The sequence below is a fragment of the Cydia strobilella genome, chromosome Z, assembly GCF_947568885.1.
Source record: "Cydia strobilella chromosome Z, ilCydStro3.1, whole genome shotgun sequence".
NCBI classification, from domain to species: Eukaryota; Metazoa; Arthropoda; class Insecta; order Lepidoptera; family Tortricidae; genus Cydia; species Cydia strobilella.
In genome coordinates this window covers 20,721,051-20,745,728 of record NC_086068.1, presented here as the reverse complement: position 1 = coordinate 20,745,728, position 24,678 = coordinate 20,721,051, and the positions used below count along the sequence as shown (strand labels likewise).

The window sequence follows — 24,678 nt, the reverse complement described above, 5'->3', positions numbered from 1 at the left end:
TTAGGGCTCTCATTTTTATCATGATTATCTACATCAGTAAAGCTACTAGGCCGGGTTTGGTAACGTTTTCGTATAAATCGGGGGTGCCGAATTCATTAATGGTATCAACATTGACACTTTTCCGAAGTAAAAATATATAAACTTTAAACAAATAACTTTTTTTTAAACTCCTCTTCACGCTTAAACCGCTGAACCGATTTAGTTGAAATTTGGTAAATAGGTGTTTTAAGTCCCGAGACAGAATATAATATAGTTTTTATCTCAAAAATCATACTTTGAAGGTGTGAAATTTGGTGTGAGGGGAATTCAGCTTCTTCGCCGAAGTTGAATTCCTGAGGTTAATACTGTTTAAATTTAGGTTTGAAGTCATGTTTGGTATCATTATCAACTAAATCAAACACTTAGACCATCCCAAATATTATTTAAATAGGTTCCGTGGTTATTGATTCCCCATACAAATTTCCACCCCACTTCACACCCTTAAAAGATGATTTTGGTTATAAAAACTATCCTATGTACTGTCTCGGGACTCAAACCATCTCTATACCAAATTTCAACGAAATCGGTTTGGCGGTTTAAGCGTAGAGTTTAAAAAAAATCATTTTTTTTAATTTTGTTTTTACTTAGGAATGGTGTTAATGTTGATACCATAAATGAATTCAGCACCCCCGATTTATACGAAAACAATACCGAACCCGGCCTATGTAGGCCCGGCTGATGTAGATAATCAAGATAAAAATGAGAGCCCTAAATAAACTTTCAAGAGCGGATATCTCAAAAACTATACAAGATATCGAAAAACTTGACTGAATAAAACTTGTAATAAATTAAATCTCTTTTCATTTTGTATAAGTGGCCAAGTCGCTCAGACGCATAGTTTCCGAGATATAATCTAAAAACCGAAAAATGGAACCTTCAAACCCCCCTCTCCCCCCAGCACCAGGGTTATGGCCGGGGACTTTTGATATGTTCACCTCCTAACTAGTCCAAACAAAGCTACGAAGTTAAAAATTGTGTTCCTAGCATTTCCCTCTATACCTTCTTATTGCTTGGCCTATGGGGTGAAATTTAGTTTTTAATTTTTCTCTTGTGAATTATAAATGGGTGAATTGCAGAAAATATGTACCTTTTGGCGTATTTAGTGTCCCGTGAAAACACGAATACTCGTATAACATTTATTTTAAATAAAAAAACCACATTTGAAAAAGTAGTCAATATAGCAGCTTGCTGAGTTGCTTAAGTACGGTACGAGATTGAAAAGCATGATTATATCACTATTGTATACAATACTTTTTCTACGAGACAAAAAAATAATACTTTCAACTACCACCAAACCAAATCAAAACCAAAAGTATACAGCTAAGATACGCGAGCTGCCGCAGCCCGCGATACCTTCATACTCGTACGCGCCCGGCCGCCGAGCCCGGCGCCCCCGGCGGGTTGGTCAACGACACCTCCTCGTAACTCATGAGTCCCTGGTACCTGCTCCGCGCTAAATTCAATTTTAAGACAGTTTTTTCGTGATTTTGGCCACCGTAGCCGATGGAGACTAACAAGCAACGCTAAGCGGTTTTCTAGGGTATGGATGTTGCTATATGAAGGGTGTCACATGCGCGTTTCTGACTTATGAAGCATTTTTCTACTACAACATAAAATAATAGTAGATTGTGTCACAAGGGAGCAAAATGACATATTTACGGCGAGGGCGTACAATTGAATCCTAAACGAAGCGAAGGGTTCTATAATAGAATCCTGAGCGTAGCGAGGGATTAAAACATAGAATCCTGAGCGTAGTGAGGGATTCAAGTGTTAACGCCCAAGGTGAAAATAATTTTGCTACCATGTGACACATACTGCTTTTCACATCACCTATGAGGAAATTACATACTAACATTAGGTTTCAAAACATTATTATTTTAAGCAAAGATCGATACGGACAAAGTGCCAAAAATATGTGTACACGACCTTGGTATAGGTACATACTTCTGGCACTTTGTCCGTATCGATATTTTCAGACGTGACTGTAGTGACAAATTAAAAGTACCTACAGCTCATAATTATGTACCTAATATCTTTTCAAAAACAGCAGCAAACAACTAAAATGATACAATGAAAATCAAGTACATTATTTTTGTAGATTTTTCTGATAACAAATTAGCTCTTACCCCTTTGAACCAAATCTTCGGAAGAACACTATGAAGACTGATATCACTTATATTTATTATTATTAGTGTCGTTACCGGGATGCTGCTTAAAACATCTGACACAGATGAAAAGGCCTATTATTATTGATTTAAACTAAGTATTTACAAATTTATACAGAATACAGAACCGCATAATGCTTTGTGAAATATTTGTACAATTTTTTTTAAATATAAACTTTTTAAATTGCATAGAAAAGTATGGCTGCGTTTAAGGAGACCTAAAATGTCAAAATGAAAATTAAATTATTAAACTAAAGTTTTTTTACGTTTATTTGTAAATATTACGCTAATTAATTAATTTACTTAATTTAAATATGATATTCATTAATTTAAAATACGTAATTACATAATTACATTTCTTGTTTACAATTACAACAAAATATTATTTAAGTAAGAAAAATTGTATGCACGTAATCGATTATAAAGAAATTGTAATCGATTATCTGCATACTAATTTCATATGTCTTTGTGTCAATATTTCATACTGGCAACAAAATGTCCTTGAACAGAAAAGTGCCACTTTGATCCCTCCTAGCAGGGAAGAAAAGTTCCCTTTTCGAATAGGTGATGTGAAAAATGTTTTTGTTGGCCAACCAATCACAAAGCAGATGCGACGCAGCAGCGTGTTTAAGTAGGTAGGCTAATTTGCATTGAATCGAGTATCCTTATATCCTTAAACAAGAAATATTTTATCGAAATGTATGAAGTTCTATTTTTAAAATTTTTATAATTGACTAAACCGTATCGATAAAATTCTTATGCTTGAGTCGAAAGTGCCATAGACTATCTAAGGTTGAAAAGAGTAAGGTTGTAGTGTTGCATGTGAAGTTGTAATACACAGATTATACTCGACGAGTAGAAAAAACAACTTTTCAGCTCTATTTATTATGCTGTATTGCGCTGCCGGAATAGAACAATATGAAGCTATGGAGGCCATGGAGGGTACTAGTAGAAAAAAACTTACTTCATGAGTCTTATGACACTGGCGTTTTATTATTGAAAGAAAATCATCAACAGCGCTGATCTACATTATTTTACATAGGTGCTTAGTTGAATTTCATTTGTTACTTGGATATTTATATGTTATATGTGTCTTTTTTAAAGAGATAAAATACTTTAACATGGGCAAAATGAACAAGTTTGGGAACAAATCAAATTATTTTATTAAATATTTTGATTTGCGTTTTTTAAGTAGTCACACTACTATAGTATATAAATTAAAAAATGTAATAGATGACATATATTAAAGAAAAAGTGACGAAGCCCTCCAGTGGTGAAGGCCGGATTCGAACCGGCGTCTTTAGCTATCGCGGCTAACGCCATGAACCCCTAGGCCACCTCGCCTCGGCGGTACCCGTCCCAATTTCTTGACTACCACTCGACCACTGAAGGGCTTCGTCACTTTTTCTTTAATAAATGACATCTATTACAGTTTTTAATGGGCAAAATGCTTAAAAATATTATAATGGTAGCCATCGGGACACGAATTATGGTTTCAAAGAAGTTTTCGCTAGAATCCACGCTTTGTCCATTTAAAACTACGTATGTCGCTAGTCGCAGTCTCAATACTTCACGAGTATTAAGTTCACTAAACCAAGGCCTTTGTGGTTTCCTTTTATTACACCTACATTGAAATAGTATCTTTGATTTTTCTTGGTATGTCTGAATAAAACAATTTTACATTGTTAACGAATTTTTTTTTTGTATTCTTTAGCTACACTAAAATTCACGTAGCCAAAGTATAGCTGTTTATAGAAATGTAGTCGAGACACTTCCAAAGATGTTGTCATCGTACACAATATCACCATATATGTCAAAATGTTTATACGTAGTGTCCTAAGCAAGAACTTAAGAAGAAGTATTAGTTGAAACCCCTTATCAAATGAATGTTGCTGTCTCACAGGGGCGGGCGGGAGCACTGCAGCTCCGTCCAAAAATCCGACGTAAAAATTAATTACCAGCAAGCTGGAAATCGTTTTAATACTTTTATTTGGTCCTAAATGCGCGTAATCCGAGTTTGCTCCATCCCAGGAGGTGTGCATAAATTTTGGGAGCCTTAGGAGACCAATTTCTCCTTGGATTGGTAAACCACTCGATGTAGAAGGAACCCACCATCAATTACAATGGCACTACCACCAAGGTTTGGTGGATCAGAGGTGGACGAATTCATATTAAGGTACCTTTCGGATCCTCAGATATCAATTTTTATCATGATTAGAGCAAAATTTTTGCGACGTACCGTTTTCGATCTACAAGCAAAAAACTAAAAAAGAGCAAAAATTTATGCACACTTCCTGGGATGAAGAAAACTCGGATTACACGCATTTAGGTACCAAATGAAGATATTAAAACGATTTCCAGCTTGCTGGGAATTAATTCTTTAAAAAATGTAATTTAATTGGCCTACAAGAGTCGTAATCGTGTATAATTAGACAATGTAATAGAAATTTTTTTGCTACGGGCCACCGTTTAAGAATTATTTACGAAAAACAATAAAAAGGGACCTTTAACAAACACGACTAGGTATGTTGACTTATATGACTGGACTTGAAAGTTGACATTTTATTTCTGGTCCGGTGATCGAGTAACACGTGCGCGCGGATCCGCTGTGTCGAAGTGAATTATTTTGAGGCTGAGCGATCCCTAAAAATAAACGCGGGTGTGATGTCATGAAATAAGTGTTACGTATGGTTGCAGACACATGGTACACGCGGCCGGTATGACATCAGTTACGTCAGTTACAATTATATTTTGCGGATTATGATTTCTTGCTTACGAATTACTATTATCTTGTATACACGCACACACGGACTTTGTACATATTTTGTAAAACCATGTCGCTGATTTTACTGCTGAAAATATAATTCAGTAATTTTATTCATGTAGCGTTTACGTCAAATCCGGTAGACTTGATTTTTTGCAGGTTTGTTTATGATGTTGGCCCAGTGAATAATCCAAGTTTTTGACCTTGAACGCCGAACGAATCGAAAAAACCGCGAAAATTTCGTTTTTTTTTTAGATATGGGCGAATATCCCTAAAGGACTAGTTTTTGATAGTAGCTTATTAAGACGTTTTTAAAGTAGACTAAATTTCCTTCAATACGAGACTAGAAAATTGTCTCTGTAGATCTAATAGTTTCCGACATTAAGCCTTTCAAAATTTATAATTTTTTCGAACAAATATCTTCGGTAAATAAAGGTAACAAAATAAATTCGCGATAGACCCGTTTGTAAATGTGATTTAAATATCTTCTGTCATCTGATTATCAGCCTGCCAGACGATATCAGCCTTGTCAGTTAGAACAATAATTTGACAGTTCCGAACAACTGACAGGCCGATATCGTCCGGCGGACTGGTAATCAGTGCCCCCCTTTAAACTCACTACTTAGCGCTGTTTTTTTAGTATTAGACAGAACTTTGCAGAAGTATCTAAGCATGCGATTTGTGTTCGTGCACTTTATTCGTAACCGTTTATATACCTACAGTGTGGAAAGAATGAATGGGCCCTGGAGGGAAAGTGCATTAAAACCTTAAGTTAGCTCATTTTGCTTAAAGTAAACATTCTTTTATTTTTAAAAAGAAACAAAACTGCATTCAACGATTATTTTGAAATTAGCTTGTTTCACCCGGGAACCGAACCGACTAAAAACTAAAATAAATAAACGCTATTTTATTCTACTATTATCTACTATATTTTATTTTATTTATTTTATTTTATATTAATGTTAATGATAACATTTCTCCATACTAAATATCCATAAAATCGAATATTTAGTATTCAAGAATATTTTTAGACAAGCAAAATAAAAAAAAAAAATGAAAACTAAATGCAGTTTTGTTTATTTTCAAAAATAAAAGAATGTGTTTTTTATCAAAACGAGCTAACTTAACCTTTTCGACGCCGTGTCAAATACAAAATCTGTCACTCGGACGCCAAGTCACCTAAGTATCTGATGATTGAACTTTATGCACATGCACGTAGGTCTATGTTGCTCTGTGGTCTGTGACGGATTAATCGGTCTTTGGCGTTGGACCTGCGGTGCCGATATATCCGTCATTAGCGTCCAGAAGGTTAAGGTTTTGAGGTACTTTCCCTCAAGGGCCCATTCATTCTTTCCACACTGTATACCTACCTAAATTAAATATTCTGAACCAGTACGATGATTACTCATTATTTATTTTACAGCATAAATAAAGTGCTTGATATAGAATAGAACCACATGCTGGCGTTTGAGGAGAGAAAAAACAACCGCTAGATTTCCGATGCCATGACGTGAATGAAAAAGAAAATTGTTTCATAATAGGTATGTCATTGGGGTGCAATTCCGAAAATATGTAATATGCATTGTGATCATTACAGTAGTTAATATGTGGTCATTACAAAATGTACTGTTTTTATTCCATATTATTGTCAAATTATTTATCCATCATTGTCCTAGTCATGGCACTCGTTAAATAAGTACATGTTTACGTAATTTTGAATTAAATAGTGCCTTATTACGAATCACATTTTTTGTATAAGATGAATAGTTCGCATCGTTTGATAGATAAGTTTGCAGATATATATTTATAAAAAAGTTGTCGCATGGGTGTGTTTCTCTTTAGCTTATTATATGTAATTCGGGCGTGTATGTTAATGAACGAATTAATTACAGTCAACCAGGCATTTAGTGCTCGCTCACACCTAACGTTGTTTCGGGATCGTGCGTCGGGTAAATCAACATGGCCACGTTTAATTGTTCCACATTAGCTTACACCGCCAGTGCGTCACTGAGTCATTCGGCGAACCCATGAGCCGTGTTCGGAATTCATTTAACAACTTTAATCGGCTAGTTCCATAAGGGGCCTGCCATAACCTACTAAAATTAAAGGTTTGAACTGGTTCCATTTCCCCCTGTGAACAAGGAAACGATGAGATTGAAGTCCGGCCGGTTGCCGCCGTGTGTACCCTGGATTGCGGCCAGCCCTCTCGGACGTGGACAGCCACTGTGACTCGCTCATGACGCCGCATATTTTTAACGTAACAGCGCAGACACACTATCGAGTGCCAAATGTAAAGTTCACTAACATAGATTTGGCAAGAGATGCTATTTACGCGAACTGTCTATGCTTCGCGAACAAATAATCGCCGGCCACGTTCTTATGATTGTACCTAACTACATTACGCGTGGGAGTACCAATTTAATCGAAACTAAGTACATACTTGTATCAGTATCTGCATGGCCACGCTAACACCTATACATTTATATCGATTTTGAAAAGCTTTTGCATTCTATATTTAGTGCTCCAACCTAAAATTGAAACTGCAAACACCTGACTGTGTTATGTTAAATTATTATTTAGAACACCATCACATTATAAATAGAAGACGTCGGATTATAATACTGTAAATAAAATTGATCGCACACTCAGTCCCACTATGACGGAAGTAATAATTTATGCAACAATAGGTATATTCGTATTAGAAATAGCATTCGCCAATTGGCGTGCTGTGATGTTGATAAAGAGTTGAAGACTAAGTAGATAGGTATACATTCATTAGAATCTTTGATCTTTCTTATTAATCTTATGATGTAGTCACCCAATACTGAACATACAGCTGTAGATTATACAGGTAGATTCTCAAAATCTTCGAAAATTGCGTTACGTAATATTTGCACGTCCCCTAGTATATATAATATATACAGATTACAAAAAAAACTGCTTCTTAATTAGCCTCATGCATGAAGTTTATATTTGAACGAAATATGTTTTATTCGGATGTTTGTTACCGTTATATCATGTTACAAATGCATTTCCGTTTTTAAATTACCATTTAATTGCTTAAAATTATAATTAAAAAGTACAAAAATTTGCCCGCGAAAAGCTAGTGAGCGAAACGCTCGAAACGCCACGTGACGTCACGCGTTCGAAAGATTAGTGTCATTAGTAGCAAACGTCAGTTGGGCCGCCCAACGTGTGACGTCATCACGCTCTGTCGAATTCGCGCCAAAAATTATGAGCGTTTCAACCGCTCAAAAAATTCAACATTTTAAATATTTTTTAATAAAATAATGTTAAGGTTTACAAAAGTATTTTTATCATTTCCGGTGTTCCAACGATATAAATTATGAATCCAAAAATAAAAATAAATTCATGCATGGAGCTAATTAGCAAAAGATAAAAAAAAATATTTACCTACCAGATAATTCACTGCTCCTTTTTTACTCAACCACTCCTTAATTTTAAACTTTAATAAATCAACAGTCCGACAATGTCTTTTTCTCCTCGCTAGTTCAGAAAGCCGTCTTTTATCCTTTAAAACGAGCGGGTAAAAACGCATTTTATCCACTAGTGGGGAAAGTAATTTGACCTCGGAGCGTGTTTAAGTAGCTTTTGACAGATAACAAACGTAAAACGCTCATAATAATGGTTCGTATGAAATTAATTTTGAGAATTTAATAAAAAATACCAAATTTAGCTTTACTTAATGATTTAAAGTTATATTCCTTAAAATACCATACGAAACATTTGTTTTTTTATAATGATGTTGAACATAATTCTGAACTGAACGCACAAGTTAAGCAGCAGGGATAAGTTCGCCTTTGTACATCTTATTATTTGTACCATGTAATTTTTAATATGTATATTTGTACAATAAAGAGTTTACTACTACTACTACAAGTTGAGTCGATGAAATTTCAAAACGCATCGTCAAAAATGTCAACATTGTCAACAAAATTTTTACATAATGTTATACTATATTGATGATGATTATAATTAACCTGATTATGATTATAATGTGTACAAATAAAGACTTTTTGCATGTTGCACTTTCCTCGCTATAGTGAGGTGAAAAGTTTTGTGTTACACACGGGTGCAAATGTATTTAACTTCTCGTGTGAAACACTCCTCTTGTCACACTCGCGGGTAAAATACAACTTTGCACCCTTTTTTACGTTTTACGTTTCAAAGTTAAAAATAACACTAAGGTAACTAACTAAAATGAAAAAAAATATACATAAAGCGCCATCCACAACAATGACGATTCTCGCGGCATTGCATGGGGGTTGTCAATCTTTCCTATTTACTACACTGTATAATCACTGCTTCCGTTCCGGCCCTTACAAATTTGCCCTCAATATAATAAACAGTTAAATCGAGCGCGTACAACTTACAAGCAATAATAGTTTCAATCGATTCAATTTCGATACGTTGTTGGTGTAGTCGAGAATAGACGTGTGTTTGGTACTAGGTACTAGCATGTACTAGGTCTGTAATTTACCACGCCATCTGTCGTTGAATGGGGACACTTCTATACAAAAGGCCGTGCTGTGGTGTATGTAGCGTTCGAAGTGATATTTTACAAATAACATAGAGGTCGCTACCAGTTGCTCTGGTTATCTGAAGTTTTCTGTAGATATTCGGTGGGTGGTTTTTGTGGGTTATTCTCAAGTTATTCTACGTTAAATCTTATGGAGTAAAATTAGTTCCAGCGGCTGCCGTTAGCATTAATGTGCGACATTTCATAAGATTACGCGTGTTTCTGACAATCAGCGCCACTTCCTCCTCCACCGACTTTGCACCTTGCCAATGCTAGATTGCTGCAAAGCAAAGATAGATATAACTCCGTAATAGATGGATACAGTCTAAGGAAAAAACGTGCCTCGAAAATCACGAATTTTTGATTCTCGATCAGATGGCGCACTACCTTTGGCCTACTCTCGTATAGAGGGCGCTGACGGTTTCGTTTGTTATTTAACAATTTTAACGCATATCAGTGAAAGAACATGGGTCAAAATTATAAAAATAATTAATGCAAATAAAAAAAAAACATTTATCCATATTTAAATACATTTTATCGTATTTTTATAAATCTTCATTTTTAGTTTTAAAGTGTGTCAATAGAGGGCAGTGATTTTACTGTGGTTACAAAATTTACTAAGACAGTACCGCTCTATCTTATTATATCCTCTTTGCTGCAAAGAGAATCTGCTTTTTGGAGTTCCGTAGTCAACTAGGAACGCTTATAGATTTGCTACGTCTGCCTGTCAGCGGCTTAACTCAGTGATCCTTTTATTAGAAATTTATCAAATTTGCCATTTTTAGAGCTCCGTACAAAACTTTGTCCACGAAGCTCTTATGGGATCACTTCGGTCTTGCAAATCGGTTAAATGCGTTTTTCTCAAAGACCGTTTGATGTAGGTACCTAAGATTAGGAACAGTTATAGCGAGTAAGTACATAAACTGACTGACTGACTGACTTATACACACTGTCAATAAGTCAAAACTGCTTATTTATGATTTTAGGTTGAAATTTAGGGGGTTGAGAGGGGTAGGCTGAATTTTATTATCATTTATAAGAATCGTGTGGGTGGGTACCATTAGAAAGCTTACAAAAAAAATTGTCGATAGACTGATTTTGACTTCATTTTACGTGCAGTAGTTTCGATAAAAATAGTAGATTGTGTCACAAGGGAGCAAAATGACTTATTTACGGCGAGGGCGTATAATTGAATCCTAAACGAAGCGAAGGATTCTAACATAGAATCCTGAGCGTAGTGAGGGATTCAAGTGTTAACGCCCAAGGTGAAAATAATTTTGCTACCATGTGACACATACTGCTTTTCACATCACATCACCTATGAGGAAATTACATACATATATTAGGTTTCAAAACATTATTATTTTAAGCTTAGATCGATACGGACAAAGTGCCAAAAATATGTATACACGACCTTAGTATAGGTACATACTTCTGGCACTTTGTCCGTTTCGATATTTTCAGACGTGGATGTACTGACAAATTAAAAGTACCTACAGCTCATCATTATGTACCCAATATCTTTTCAAAGACAGCAGCAAACACCTAAAATGATACAATGAAAAACAAGTACATTATTTTTGTAGATTTTTCTGGTAACAAATTAGCTCTTACCCCTTTGAACCAAATCTTTGGAAGAACACTATGAAGACTGATATCACTTATATTTATTATTATAATGTTATTGCTTTCAACTAAGTATTTACAAATTTATACACAATACAGAACCGCATAATTATGCTTTGTGAAATATTTGTACAAAACTTTTTAAATATAAACTTTTTAAATTGCATAGGCAAGTATGGCTGCGTTTAAGGAGACCTAAAATGTCAAAACGAAAATTAAATTATTAAACTAATGTTTTCTTACGTTTCTTTGTAAATATTACGCTAATCAATTAATTTACTTAATTTAAATATGCTATTAATTAATTTAAAATACGCTAATTACATTTATTGTTTACAATTACAACAAAATATTATTTAAGTTAGAAAAATTGTATGCACGTAATCGATTATAAAGAAGTTGTAATCGATAATATGCATACTAATTTCATATGTCTTTGTGTCAATATTTCATACTAGCAACAAAATGTCCTTGAACAGAAAAGTGCCACCTTGATCCCTCCTAGCAGGGAAGAAAAGTTCCCTTTTTGAATAGGTGATGTGAAAATGCATTTAAAGTTGCAAGTTTTCATACAAAATATTTCACCTCTATCCTCGCGATTTTTGCAAAAACTACAGCTACAAGGAAACTGACTAGACAATAACTAACTAAACAGAGTATGGAGACGGCAGGAAAATTATCAACTTAACCCTATCTTTAATAGTTTTTTGACTGCAGCCTGATCTTACGTTACTAAGGTACGCAATACTTATCCAGTATTATGAATTTTACGCTGGTTATTCTATACTTCCGAATTCCGAAATACAACCTTATTTAATTGGTAATAAGTTTACATTTTGAACGGGATTTTTCAAACCTTTAAGTCATTTAGTAAATTTGTTATTATCATTTGTGACGTTTTCAACCAAAAGGTACCACATTGTCGCTTGTTGATAAGGTTGATTTCTAATTGAAGCTATATGGAAATAGCGCCTTACTGACAAGCGAGAATAAGTACCCTTTTGGTTGAAAATGCCACATTTATCTGTGCATAGAGTTACTAAACCGTAGAAAGGCTGATAAATTAATTTAATATTTATTTAGTGGTATTGGTCATTTCAAATTTAATGTAACAGTGAAAAAAATATTATTATTATGTATATTATATCTTGGCGAATATATGTAGCTTTTACAAAATTATTCATGTGAAAATGTTGCCACTATTAGCATCGTATGTCACACATTATTTGAAAAAACAAATTGCTTTTTTTTCGTGGTCGCGGATTTAAAATAGGTTATGATTTTGTTAAAAATTGAGAAGCTTATTTGTTTTGTATAGCGTTGCTACTCTTTGCCATGTTTTAATGCAAATTAAATGCGATTACGATTCACGATTACATAAAGTTTGCGGACCTAATTAAGGTTTGTTGTCTAAACTCTAAATGAACTCGCCCGGACGGATGAAGTCGGACTCGCCTACCGACCGAGGGTTCCGTACTTTTTAGTATTTGTTGTTATAGCGGCAACAGAAATACATAATCTGTGAAAATTTCAACTGTCTAGCTATCACGGTTCATGAGATACAGCCTGGTGACAGACAGACAGACAGACGGACAGTGGAGTCTTAGTAATAGGGTCCCGTTTTTACCCTTCGGGTACTTCCGAACACAAATTTTAAAACTTTTAGATCCTGTATTTTTTATAATTTCCATTTATTATTTTAATATCCACATTATTGTGATAAATTGCTTATTTGTTATTTTACTAGATTTTGTTATAAAATTCAACATGTGTCATCATCCCTATTAGAGCCGGTGGCGCTGCTGTTGGTATATAACCAAATTCTAATAGAAAATCATAATTTATATTTAAGCTTCATTATTTTTATTAATGAAAATGAATTCATTCACATGTTTTTAGGGTTTTAGGGTTCAATTAACACAATAATGTGGATATTAAAATAATAAATGGAAATTATATAAAAATACAGGTTCTAAAAGTTTCAAAATTTAAAGTATTTTTTTATTGAAAATTAAGCCCTTTTGCGGGTGTTTGTTATACTTGAAATGTCTGTGAGATTACACTACAAATACCTTCTTTCAAATAAAACAAAACTTGTTGAAATCGGTTCACATGATAAAGAATTAAGTATCCTTGAAAAACCAACATACATACAGGTCGCGCAAATTTAATCCAATTTGCCGATGGAAGGCGCTGTACACAATTACGCTTAGTATACTTCTGGTCAAGTCTTTCGTGATTCTATTTACATGAGAAAATTGAAAGTTTGTACGGAACCCTCGGTGCGTGAGTTAAACGAACTCGCGCTTGATCGGTTTTTTAATTAATAGCCCCAATCCAATATATCACAAAGGCTGCATCAATTCCAATGTATATCAATATGAACTGAACCGAATAGAAGAGAGCACGAATTGACGAACAATAAATTTCCTCAACACAAGTACTATACCTATAAACTATAAATATACCTCAGGTCTTAGGTATCAGTAAGTTTCATCGCGTTCAATGTGTGATCACGGCACGATCGCTCGAATCCCACGGATGCCTGCCAATTAGGACGCCTAAAGGTAATCTCGTTTGACGACGAGACAGATGACACAGATCTGCTGGAAACCAGGGATGTTACGCATGCAGATTTTTTGACATCAGCGGTCTCAGCGGATGCGGATATTTAAAGGCAAGGCCGCGGATACGGATGCGGATGTCAAGATTAGGTACATAAAAAACGTCAAATATTACATTTTAGTAATTTTTATTAACGTAGTCTAATAACGTAGTTGTTTGGACAGAGTATCATGGCGGTCTTTGGTGTCGGAAGCCAAGATCCACTTCGGGTCGTCGCGCCACAGCAGTAAGTAATTTTTATAAAAAAAAACGAATCTTTTAGTATTTGAAGAAGAATAGGTATAGGGGCGTTATATTTAATAAACAGTAACTTGGCCGACTTTTCTGGATCTAGACGGTTTCGTTATTTCAATTTCAATTTATTTATTTTGCTAATATACACAGATACAATATTGGTCATGTCAGTGTGGTACAAATTCATAAGTGCATATTACGCCACAATAGGCATGCAAAATATTAATCTTACACTAAAATTATAATTAGCCTATCTTCTTAGCTAACTAATAGGTATACATTTAAACTTATTACAAATCACAAATTAATATATTATATATTATACATTAATAATCGACACATTGTGAAACATATAAATAATAAAACATTCGTATATTTTTTCGAAAAATTCCGTTAAGGAATAGAAAGGTCTACTGATTAAAAATGATTTTAAATTCTGTTAAAATTTATCTAAATTACTGCATTATGTGTTGCGTTATTTAAAGCATTGTATATTTTTATTCCATTATATTCTGGCCTTCTCTTAAAGTGTTGTACGTAATTATTACATTTTGGTAACTCAATACTATTGTTACTCCTTAATGCATGCATCTTGTTTTCACCTTTGTACCTGTATTTAAATTTATTTTTTATGAATATGTGTGCAAATTAAGTAGATATAAAGCGATATTACAGTCATAATTTGGTGTTTTATAAAAAGAGGGCGACAGTGTTCTCTAGGTTTTGCTTTTCCAATACTTCTAACAGCTTTCTTTTGTAAAATAAGTATTGCATTTACGTGAACACTGCTTCCCCAAACCTCCAGACCGTACCTTAAAATACTCTCAAAATAGGCGAAGTATACCGTCTTAAGGACTGCTGAAGTAAGAGTTTTGGATAAACTTTTAAGAGTATAGAAAGCACTAGCTAATCTTTTTCGTGTGGAGTCTATGTGATTAGACCATCTCAGTTGCTCGTCCAGTTCAACTCCCAGAAACTTTGTATTATCCGCTTTTACTATGGGAAGCGGCAACTCATAAGGTATTGGTATGTCTAGAGAAAGTTAGGTAGTTTGTTTTATCAGTATTTAGTTTGAGACCGTTACTCTCGAACCAAAGAACAAGCTCAGACCAAGTTTCACTAATTTGGGATTTTAACATATTTAAGTCATGATTTTGAAAAATCATACTAGTCTGCATAAAGGTAAGTTTTGCCATAAGTAAAATTTTTTGGGAGATCATTTATAAAAATTATGAAGAGGTGTGGGCCTAGCACCGATCCTTGTGGGACGCCACAGTAGATATTTTTATCATCTGAATTAACTAGTTCTAAGCATTCCGAGTTATTTATGTGTGTTATTTGGACATATTGAGTTCTACCTGTTAGATATGATTTAAGGAGTTTTAGAACTGGACCACGTATTGACCGATGCAATTTGTCAATAAGTATCTGATGATTTATAGGTAAAATACCTATTCTAGTTCTACACTATTATATAAAAATATATATACAGGGTGTCCTTAGCTATTGGACAAAGCCGAAATGTACATATGCATTAGGGCTTAGGGTATTTACAACCAGTATACGAAGTATCATAACAACAGGTGTAGCGGTTATGAAGAAATTACAAATTACGATTTTTTTACTTTCGATCAGCCTGTATGTGTTAGTAGCTCCTGAGGTAATAAATAGTATGAAACCTTCTTCGACTTTTTTGATTATATTTTTTATTTAGATACTAATTAGATTCTGACTTTTGACAAATGTCATCTTTGCCGCACATTTTCGAACACACTGCTAATGATTAATACAGGCTGTTTCTTTTTGTTGTCGATTATTGGAAATAACTATTGTTTGAAAATTATTATTTTTGTCTTTTGTTCTAATTAAAAAAATATTAACGTTAGAGCATTCCTGAGAAGTAACCCTACGTGGGATTTCAGGGTTTGTCCAATGGCTAAGGTCACCCTGTATATCAAAATAAAATAAAAATACCTGAGATGTCTTTTTAGGGTTCCGTAGCCAAATGGCAAAAAACGGAACCCTTATGGATTCGTCTGTCTGTCTGTCTGTCTGTCCGTTCGTATGTCACAGCCACTTTTTTCCGAAACTATAAGAACTATACTGTTGAAACTTGGTAAGTAGATGTTTTCTGTGAACCGCATTAAGATTTTCACACAAAAATAGAAAAAAAAAAAACAATAAATTTTGGGGGTTCCCCATACCAAAGAGGATATAATATTATAGAGCGGTACTGTCATAGTAAATTTTGTAACCACAGTAAATTCACTGCCATCTATCGATGCACTTTAAAACTAAAAATGAAGATTTATAAAAATACGATAAAATGTATTTAATCATAATCATAAATCATTTATTCGTAAAAACATAGGTAACAAAATTAGGTCTTATAAATAAACATGTTGTGGAACACTGTTTTGCCTGTAGGCGTACGATTGGTTTACAATGCTTATCATGCATAATTATTTTATAAATTACAATTCATGCATATATAAAATTAATATAATATTAAGTAACAAGAAAACAATGTCAAGGAGAGATCAGTATAAAATTTCAATAAAATTAAATATATTTGTCAGCGCAATAAATTATAAGTCAATATCATTTTGAAATTGTTGTACACTATAATAACATTTTTTTACTAATAGCAATTTCAGTTCTTTCTTGAATTTTCCAAGTTTTATAAACTTCTTCTCTGAAACAAGAGAACGCCATTCTGTCCTATTCTGCGCCAGTGCCACTACTATGATCCTAGCCATGGCCTCCAGATTGCTTCTGGTGGTTGATTCTGAGACCAATCTTCTTCCTACTCTATGATCCTAGCCATGGCCTCCAGGTAGCTTTTGTTTTGAGCCTATAGCCCCAAGTCATTAGCATATTCAATGATCTTATGTTTGCCGTTCAACTCTACACCTCATCACACATAAACAATTTTCGGACGATGTATTCGAGTGCCAAGTTGATCAGCATTGGCGAAAGAGAGTCTCCTTGTTTCAGACCAGTGACTAGTTCAAATTCGGCTGTTGTTCTCCACGACTTCCACGAGCTTTTTACACTCATCCTGCTTACTTTGGTGGCAACAATTATCATTTTTAAACAAGTCTGACAGTCTAAAGCACTGCAAAATTAGACAGTGTCTCTCTGACATAATTATGCTTTGGCAAAATCAACAAATAGAATAATTAGAATATGGATGTTTTGTGCCTACTTCCATTTCCTTTACATCATCTATTTCAACAGGTATAATCCACAGTGCTGCGGTTCTAGCAATGAAACCAATAATAACTATGAAAAAAAAAGCACTGACTTTGTCTAAAACTAATAATCAACAACAACGAAATTAAAAATTGCATTCGGGATATTTATACTCTGCATGAGTCTCCGCCTGATAATGCGATCTCAAAGCATACCATAAGGTGTCTCTGAAACTAGCATCTCACCATTTTATGAGAGTTCTAGTAGCACCCTTAATAGTTCTATATCCCTAGTTGGTATTTTTTTCCATAGTTCTGCTGATTTACGCAAAAAAAATTTAAACTTCGCATTATGGCACTACTAGCTTCTCCGCCGTTATCAACTCTACGCTTATTTTAGCGCTAGATTTACGAATTATATTACTTGGAATAAATATTTTGGTTTCATTTATAATTATCCGAAATATTCGAATATTCGTTAAATACAAATTATATTATTCGATTTATCCGAATAAGAAAATCGGACGGATATTGCAAACCCTAGCCGCTAAGGCAGCCCGCTAGCTTGTTTCTTTTGTTTTTAACCGACTTCAAGATTTCAAAAGGAGGAGGTTATCAATTCGGTTGTTTTTTTTTTTTTTTTTTTAAATGTTTGTTACTCCATAACTCCGTCATTTCTGGACCGATTTTGAAAATTCTTTTTTTGATTGTAAGTATATACATACAGATTGGTCCCGTTTTTGTCAAAACGCAGTTCTGATGATGGGATCCATGAGGAATCGAGGGAACTCCTCAAATGTTAAAGGCATACATATAGTGATTTTAGTATTTTCATCAACAAATCAAGCACTTACATTTAAAAAAGTGACATTTAATGAAGTGGAACTGCTGATGATGATCAGAACGGAACTCTTCAATGACGCATAGTTCACGTTTGGCGATTTGTCCTCTTCGTTATGTTTGTTAAGCAAGTTAGGTTTTCAAGAAACATTTTTGTCAAGCTCGAGTTCTGATGATGGGATCCACGAGGAATCGAGGGAACTCCTCAAATGTGAAAGGCATACATATAGTGAATTTTGTATTTTTATCAACAAATCCAGCATTTCCATTTTAAAAAGTGACATTTGATGAAGTGGAACTGCTGATGATGATCAGAATGGAACTCTTTAATGACACATAGTTCACGTTTGGCGATTTGTTCTCTTCCTTATGGACCCAGACCCAAACTTGGACCCGGACTCGGACCCGGACCCGGGTCTGGACATGGACCCCAACTCGGATCCGGACCCGGACCGAACTCTGACCCAAACTTGGACCCGGACAGCCGGACACGGACCCGGACTCGGATCCGGACCCAGACCCGGACCCGGAAATGCTACTAGAAAAGTGGGTTAGGTTAGGTTAGAACTGTGACCCTTACAGAAACGAAATGCTATCAGAAAAGTAGGTTAGGTTAGGTTAGAACTGCGACCCTTACAAAAACTAAATGCTACTAGAAAAGTGGGTGGTTTTCTCCTTTTCTACATTATTAGGCAATATTATAATAATTAGGCAATTAGGCAAAATTAGTCAAAAGATGGATTAGGATAATTACGCAAAATATGCTGTCTATTTCATTTCATTGTCTGGAATCTAAGAGTGCACCATCAACAATAAGTAAACTTTCAGCGGCATCCCCCATTGAAGTCGGTTTTTTTTTCTTAAAAATTATTCTGTTAATAATAATGTTACATAAAATTAAATATGTACGTACTCCTATATTTATACTTTGTGTTCTTTAAGACCCCACGCCTGTTCTAAGAAATGTTATTATACCCTATCGTCCCTATCGTTTAGAAATATTCTAAACTATTCGGCCTTTTATTACAGCCAAAAGGTGTACGATAATTATTTAAACAACTATTTATTTAAATATTATATTTTACCCTCTTGAAAACCATCAATGAACTGAACTAGTACAAGGCATTAACTTAACGATGATTATGTTTGACTTGGTTTGGTTTTACAAAAGTATATTGGATGGGAATGTGTTCTAAATAATAACTATATCTAAAAAATATTATACAAATGTATATTTATTTAGTCGGTCGGTGAAGTAATATCTAATAGAGGTGGTCGGTACGGCGCGGCGGTGCGTGCTTGCTGCCGTTGTAGATATGTATTGCGTGATTTTGCGTGCGTCTCAGAGCGCGGTTAAGACGCGATGAAGTGGCGTCAGGCGGGGATGGTCGACGCCGCGCCGCAGCGCAGCCTGAAACCAGCTACACCTGGGCTGCAGACGTGCTTTCGCTTTGTCCTCGGCCCCGTCCTCGACGGCGCGGCGCTCACACCGCCGCCTCCGCCTCCGCCACCGCCGTGTCGGTTCGCGTCGCCGCGCCTACCTCGTACCGCGCATGCTCTCCCCGCTTTTCTTGCCTCCTACTACGTCACTGTTTAAAATTCTATACAGATGTAATTAATGGCCCTCAAGCTGAATATTAGTCGCAGTCAATAATCATCTTTTGATTAGAGCTGTCACTTAATCAACAGAGAGTCCCGTGCTCTTTATCCTCACGAGCCACCCGGTTAGAGGAGCACTCGAAAGGGAGCGCGGCAGAGCCGGTATCGATCTGAGCGTTTCGTGTGGCCGCTCGTGCACGACGTTTCTCGGGATATTCGCCTAGCGGTCGCCGTCGGCGCCGGCCTTGTAAACAGTGCATTACGCGCCGCGTATACCTATTACATCCGCGCGATCATGAACGCCGAAGCTAATTAATATCGCGGTGGACGCATCTGAAGAGTGCCTAACTCACATTTGACTTCATTCTTGATTGATCTCTAAAAGCGGACTTTATAAAAGGTAAGTCATGCTCTTTTATGTAAATTTATTGTTGTTTACTGTTTCTTTTGTTTAAATAACCAACGTAAAAAAAACTTTCATATATATAAATACATATTTTCATAAAACTTGTGTTCTTGAAATAAAACTATGAAAACGGATTATTTCATGAGTAACTATCGCGGTAACCGAAGACAATATCTTGTGTTCTTTTTATGTGCTTACGTTTTTATCGCATTTATAACTATAATAGCGGTGTGGGTAAAGTGTATTCAAATATTTCTATTGAGCGTGAGCTAGCCATCTGGTTTATATGTCTAAAGTTAGATTGTTAAATCGTAAACCACGAGGAATCATCGGTATCGGTATTTGTGGAGCTGTTTCCTTAACGCGGTCGTGTATCACAAAGACCGCAAATCCTAACAGTTACTTTCCTGATTTACTAATAATAAGTAAATGATTTATTACTTGCGAACTTTTTAACTTGCGAAATTCATTGAGCATATTTTAGGGTACGTAGCCTGGAGAGCTTTCCCACATGTGATAGGTTATTCTTATTTTTACTGCGCATGTCTTGAGTTCTAATTTATTAGTCGTATGGGCTGACTGTACAATGGAATGTACCTGAAATCTGTAACTGTTGATTCACAGCGCCATCGCCAGGCTACGACTTAGAGCTTTATTTGTAACATCACATCAGTTAATGGTTTTAGATGACAACCTGCACAACACAACTATCGGCTGCAATACGAGTAAAGTAAACACTACTGGACGATGCTAATAAGAGATCTGCCTAAACCGAATAAAGTTATTCTATCCGCTAAATGATTCTTTAAGTACTAAATACTTAGGGTTTAGCTTTAATACTTAACAGAACTGTTGTTCGGTTTTTCAACTGAATAAATAAAGCCGATTTTTTATTGGTATTCTATTCTTACATTTTCTAGGTACTTATCCAATAAAATCGCATACATATAAAGTCAAAAAGCATAATAGAAATGTTTCCTACGTATGTTTAAATAATATGAAAGGAATATGATAATCTTTAACTTTCCAAAACAGAACATTAGCCTTAGAATAGTTACAGGAAAATATACATTTTGCTCATTGTATTCGACAGTCAATGAACCTGCAATAATATAATTACAGAGAAATTGCCTGTACAGTCGCCATCAGATATATCGGAGCGGCCGAGGTGTTCACAATATCTGAACACGCACTCTAACGCCCTGACAAAAGGCGTGTTCAGATATTTGTGAGCACTTTAGCCGCTCCGATATATCTGATGGCGACCGTACACTGTAGATAACGACTACCTACGACATATTTACATGATGTATGTATCTACAATAAATCGACATGTTTAGTCCATGGTATTGATTGTGTTATATTATTAATAATAAATGTTCCTACAATGGCACACTATTATTGACATCAGGTTTGTTTCACCAAGCACAATATAAGGACCAAAATATATTTAACAAAAGTAAATCAACGAAGCCCTAACCGGGAATGAACTCAACCATATTTGATTACCCAACCATTTTCTAGCCTTCAATATTTTTATACTACCTAGTCGTACTTTTATTAACGATTTTAGCATACTTTCATTTTAATAAGTACCTGTACACCTGCACTCCGATATGTTGTGAGCGCTACACTTACCAATTTGAAAAATGTAATTTAGAGAAAAATAATTTGCATGCCTTGAGATTGAAAGAAATATTGGGATTAAAAACCGAGTTGTCCAATATTTTCTGCGCCTCACTGCACATAACGCAAACGGAATGAGCGAATAAACATTCAAAATGAATTCGTGTGGACTTTTCATAAAAATCAAGGTATACAAATGTTATCCTGCAATTGTTTGCACGGAATTTTGTTTACCGTTGCTATCGGCTGTTGGAACAATATTTGGCAAGTAAGCTTTGGTGTTGTTATATGGGAAGCAAGCTTTACCGTTTTAAGTTAGTCATAAGCTTTAACTCATTAATTGATCATCTACGGTCGTAACGCTACGCCGTAGCCGAGAGCATAGTCTTTCAGTAAGCAGCGAAAATATTTCGTAGAGCCATAACGACCAATTAAACAAATATAGATAGTCACAATTAAACGAATTCCGAACTAAAACAGAACTTAAAACCCTTAACAAACTACTTAAAAAAACCTATAAACAAATACCGTTTATACACATGGAGTCTCAAGAACTGATGACCATGACTGTTGGTCAGGCTTCGACACGTTAATAAAAAAAAATTGAAAGAAATAGGAAACGTTTTATAATAGTAATTTTACACCAACTCAACAAGTACTTAGCTAAGCTAATCTAGCGGTTTCGCTCACGTATTTTTAGTCACTCGCGCGACATGTTTCGGAGAGCCTAGGCCTCCATTTTGACTACTGAAAGATCCGTAGACAAGACATAAATAATATTCAAATCGCATGAGTGGAGCCGGAGCAGCTAACAACTTACTGCAGACCGTCCCGACCAAAGTCGTTTTCCGCTGTCTGTATGTCTGTCTCTATGTGTGCTTAGATCTTTAAAACTACGCAACGGATTTTGAGCGGTTTTTTAATAGATAGAGTAATCTAGGAGGAAGGTTTATAATCATGATAGAAATTCTAATATGTTTGACATTAATGCAAACTTATAATGTAATTGTCTTTCATGAAATAAATCATCTAATCTAATACCACACAAGACTACATGAATGATAAAACAACGTGGGATTAATTTTGATTCGAAATGATCAATTATTTAATAGGTATATTTGATCAATGATGAGAGGAAATGGATAATCCAGTATGTACTACTTTTGTTGTGATTTTTTTTGACATTATATTTTATTCTAGAAACATTCTAGACTAGTATTGTTTATACAATATTTTTATGTTTGACGATCTTTTTGTGAAATTTTTAGTATTTAATTTGATCTGTATAATAATTCAATATTATTATGAAATAATATTAAAATCAATAAATTGCCTGCCTCGTTTTGAGAGCACTCCCCTGACTGCCGCAGCCAGCATCGGAATCCTCGGCGTCGACATTTCGAGTGAAGTCCAGTTCCGCGGCCATTTAGAGGGTAAGGCCAAATTAGCCTCAAAAAAGCTCGGTGTGCTCAACAGATCGAGACAGTATTTCACGCCGGCCCACCGCCTACAGCTGTATAAAGCGCAGGTTCGCCCACACATGGAATACTGCTCTCATCTATGGGCAGGGGCACCCCAATACCAGCTTCTCCCTCTGGCCCGCATCCAACGAAGAGCGACTCGAATTGTCGACTGCCAGCGTATTTCGGAACGGCTTGACTCCTTGGCGCTGCGTAGAGATGCGGCCTCGCTCTGCATTTTCTATCGCGTGTATAACGGGGAGTGCTCCGAGGAATTGTTCGGATTAATACCTGCCGCTTCTTTTCGCCATCGCCCTACGCGACAACATTACCATCCTCACCACTTAGATGGTTGGCAGTCCTCAACTGTGCGTTTCTCTAGAAACTTCCTGCCTCGCACAGCTAAACTGTGGAATGAACTGTCGCCTGCGGTATTTCCGGACCGATATGACCTTCAAACCTTCAAGAAAAGAGCGTACTCCCATCTTAAAGGCCGGCAACGCACTTACAACCCCTCTGGTGTTGTGGGTGTCCATGGGCGGCGGTAATCGCTTATCATCAGGTGATCCGTCTGCTCGTTTGCCTCCTATTTCATAAAAAAAAACTGATAGCTTAAGATAATAAATATATGTACCGACATATTATTCACCATTCATAAGTGCTTGTATAATATCATTCATAATAGGCCTACATAAATAAAGTATATTTGAACTGAACTGAACTGAACAGATGTGTCCGTCGGACATGTCTGGCTGATGTATCGGACGGACGCATTTAGCAAATATATCTGCCGGTATATTATGTCCACTGTCAGACAGATCTGACAGACACGTCAGAACGCCTATCACCTATTGATAACTCACTGTGAAGACTTATTCATTATTTTAAAACAATCAATTTCTCGTTGACTATGTACAATCAAGCCGGACGCGCTGCATACATCCATCCATATTTAATTCTGCCAATGAGACGAATGTATGCAGCCCGCCCGATTTGATTATATTTTAGTACAATCGTAGGTAATACAATACGGCAAATGAAAAATGCGGCTCCAAATGAAATTATGAATTTAGGATACACATTTTCAGTAGACAAGGCGATGCACACTTAAAATCACAGTTTTGTTAAGACATAATTTGTTCCAAATTTTAAATATTTACCAACGATAAATAGTGCAATGTAGTGTTTGTTACTAGTTTCCTATTAAGTTTGATTATTGCTTGCTCAAAGATTTGTTTCCGCTAACGTCAGTGTTCACGCGCCCGCCGCCGAACTCCGCCGCCGCACTCCGCCGCCCCGCCATTATGCTGCCTTGAAAGCCCCCATTCGTTTCCCCGTTACCGGCTTGTTTGACAGCCATTGTCATAACACCAGGTAAGTAAAGCTCCCACTCCTCATTGACACCTACTGCGATCTAGTATTCAAGGAATACGGAGCGCGCTCGTATCAGATTGTGTTACATCGTAATGCTTGGATGCATTATTATATATTATTACTCCTGGGATTCGAGATTACGCCTTTATGGGGATAGCGTTTTTGTTTTGTTACGAATGAATGTTA

General features: G+C 35.7%; 2 protein-coding genes across 3 annotated transcripts in view; both read left to right on the top strand.

Moving 5' to 3' along the window:
- LOC134754435 (neurocalcin homolog) overlaps positions 1-24,678 on the top strand; it is a 95,012-nt gene that overhangs the window by 11,637 nt on the left and 58,697 nt on the right. The gene's annotated exons all lie outside the window — the stretch shown is intronic.
- LOC134754432 (neuronal calcium sensor 2) overlaps positions 1-24,678 on the top strand; it is an 84,228-nt gene that overhangs the window by 11,601 nt on the left and 47,949 nt on the right. The window contains exon 1 of one of the 2 annotated variants that reach the window (XM_063690758.1): positions 19,588-20,023. The exons of the other annotated variant lie outside the window; for it this stretch is intronic. The gene's annotated coding sequence lies outside the window, so the exon portion shown is untranslated. Of the gene's footprint in view, positions 1-19,587; positions 20,024-24,678 lie in introns of those variants that run through there. 2 annotated transcript variants of the gene reach the window in all.